This window comes from Oncorhynchus nerka, linkage group LG9a (genome assembly GCF_034236695.1).
Source record: "Oncorhynchus nerka isolate Pitt River linkage group LG9a, Oner_Uvic_2.0, whole genome shotgun sequence".
Taxonomy (NCBI): Eukaryota; Metazoa; Chordata; class Actinopteri; order Salmoniformes; family Salmonidae; genus Oncorhynchus; species Oncorhynchus nerka.
The window spans coordinates 10,744,496-10,747,205 of NC_088404.1; the positions used below are offsets into that span (position 1 = coordinate 10,744,496).

A 2,710-nucleotide genomic window follows, 5' to 3' on the forward strand; every position below is an offset into this window, starting at 1 on the left:
ACCAACATCGTCAGAAGGTAACACCTCTCCCATGGAGAGATCACAGCGTCCCCTTAGCTTCCTTATCTTCCCACTGTTCCACCAACATGGTCAGAAGGTAACATCTCTCCCATGGAGAGATCACAGCGACCCCTTAGCTTCCTCATTAGCTTCCTCATCTTCCCACTGTTCCACTAACATGGTCAGAAGGTAACATCTCTCCCATGGAGAGATCACAGCGACCCCTTAGCTTCCTCATTCCTGAGAGCAAGGGAAACCCTTTTTCCCAAGGCATTTCAATTTCACAGATTCTTTCCATTCCTGTTGTAAAAAATTCCAACTACATCTATCAACGTTTCATTATAAACAATTTCAGCAAATGAACGGTATAAATCCTCCTTCGACCAACACATTTCACTAGGATTTATAAGGCTTTAATTACATGTGCAGTATATCTGTTGTCCTCTGAGGATCATAAAGTAACCCATAAACATGTTAACAGTATAAACCTTCCCTCGACCAACACATTTCACTAGGATGTATAAGGCTTTAATTACATGTGAAGTATATCTGTTGCTGACCCCTGCAGTTCATAAATCAACCTATAAACATTTTCAGGAAAATTGTAGCCAAATTCAGTACAGTTCAAATGTTCATTCTACTTCAACTTTTAATCAATTCCCTATTTCATTCAAATACATCATAAAAAGCATACAAGAAACAACTATTGTAGCACTAAATGCAAATTTAGGCTGTTGGTAGTCAGCACTTTAGACCAGTCTTATATTGTTTGATACAACGCGCAACAGATCGTCTCTGCATCTCTCCAATTATGCAGCTTCTACTCTTGTCTGTAGCCACGAAGTGCTTTGAAAGGCAGGTCATGGCTCACATTGCGCATGTGACAAATACGTTTATTTGATTTGATTCTTGGGTCTCACAGACACTAACCACAAGCTATTTCCTTTAGTTCTGCGCTGAATCACATAAGAAACGTTTCATGGGTTGTCTTCCTTTGGCATATAGCTAAAGGGAAACTGTAGTTGTTCAGTAATTTTGCTTCATTGTGAAAGCAGACAGGTGAGTCCGGGGCATTTTTCTTTTGATGTAGTCTGATAAGACTCTGCGCACAGAGCAAACCTTTAAACACAAAATTATTCTGTGAACACATTCTCACAAATGTGCACCTTCTATCAGATTTTTTAACCAAACATTTCTATGTTTTTGGTTGCATTTAGTATGGAGGCGATTCAAGAATGGGTCAAACAATCAAAGGGAATTGTGCCTAATGTGGCTTGTAGCTTCTGCCTTGTGGTCTTGGAGAAGATTCTGGAGCTGGAGGTTCGGTGTCCCTGCAATTATATATATAAAATGTTCTTTACGATTGCATTCTTTATCATTCCTGCCCTTTTATCATTCTTGCTGATGCTACAAGTTCAAGGATCTAGGGGTAACATAGTAAAATGGAAGGCTTACTTGTCAAGCCTCATCCCTTCGTTGGTGTGGTGGATCGTACTGTTCTTTGATGGCAGATACGTTGCTTGTGCCATGACAAAATTAAATGAAACAGGGCTCATTCGTAATGAAGATTTTTCTGTGAAAATGTGTGAGGAAGCAGGGAAAGATCAACATCAGAATTTCCTTTTTTGGGAAATCTGTTCTCAGGTGAGAAACCAGACCTGTCTTTTACATTAATGATATATGATTTTTGAAGAAAATAATTTAGAAATGCCTTAGGAGTTTATTTTAATCTGGGATTTAAAAAATAAATAAAAAACACAAAGACTTGGTTTGGTAAACAGCTGAGGGATAGAAGTGTAACCACTTTAAAATTCATAGACAGAGATAGAGATACAAAGACTGCTTGTCCATAAGATACATGGTTATAGTTTTATCCATGTTTTGAAGATGTTTGATTTAAAATGCCATTGTTTCCAAACAATGTAGTAAAAAAAAAGTGTATGGTTTTGGTTCTGATGGGGTAGGACAGTTGAATTAAACTCATGAGGCGTTTCTAAGTTGTATTCTTCAATAATAAATGTCTTTATATGATTAATTTAAGTCCAAAAATGGATGTTCCAATCCCAGAGTGCCCCTTTAACATCTGGGAGGTGGAATTGTTGTTTCATGAGATTGTGCAGAGCATTGAAACAAGCCTCTTACAAAGAACAGTTATGAAAAAGCTGTTGTTGTTGTATTGCATAAACTGATTCTGTTTTCTGTTTTCATGATTCCTCTTGTTTTAGGGCATTGGTATGGCTCTGCTCTTGGTCGCCTGTGGGGCAGTTATAGTATCCATATGCAACAACTACACCTGTTTCTTCTTGTTTTAGGGCATTGGTATGGCTCTGCTCTTGGTCGCCTGTGGGGCAGTTATAGTACATTTACATTTACATTTAAGTCATTTAGCAGACGCTCTTATCCAGAGCGACTTACAAATTGGTGCTTTCACCTTATGACATCCAGTGGAACAGCCACTTTACAATAGTGCATCTAGGTCTTTTAAGGGGGGGTGAGAAGGATTACTTTATCCTATCCTAGGTATTCCTTAAAGGGGTGGGGTTGGTGAGAAGGATTACTTTATCCTAGAGGATTCCTTAAAGAGGTGTCTCCGGAAGGTGGTGATTGACGGAAGGTGGTGATTGACCGCTGTCCTGGCGTCGTGAGGGAGTTTGTTCCACCATTGGGGGCCAGAGCAGCGAACAGTTTTGACTGGGCTGAGCGGGAACTG

General features: G+C 39.4%; 1 long non-coding RNA gene across 1 annotated transcript; it reads left to right on the forward strand.

Annotated features, from left to right (window-relative positions):
- The first annotated feature begins 909 nt into the window (after nt 1–909).
- LOC115117754 (uncharacterized) lies at nt 910–2,476 on the forward strand. The gene is made up of 3 exons (XR_003861733.2): nt 910–1,059; nt 1,218–1,644; nt 2,226–2,476. It is a non-coding gene; the product is annotated as an uncharacterized LOC115117754 (long non-coding RNA).
- The last annotated feature ends 234 nt before the right edge of the window (nt 2,477–2,710 follow it).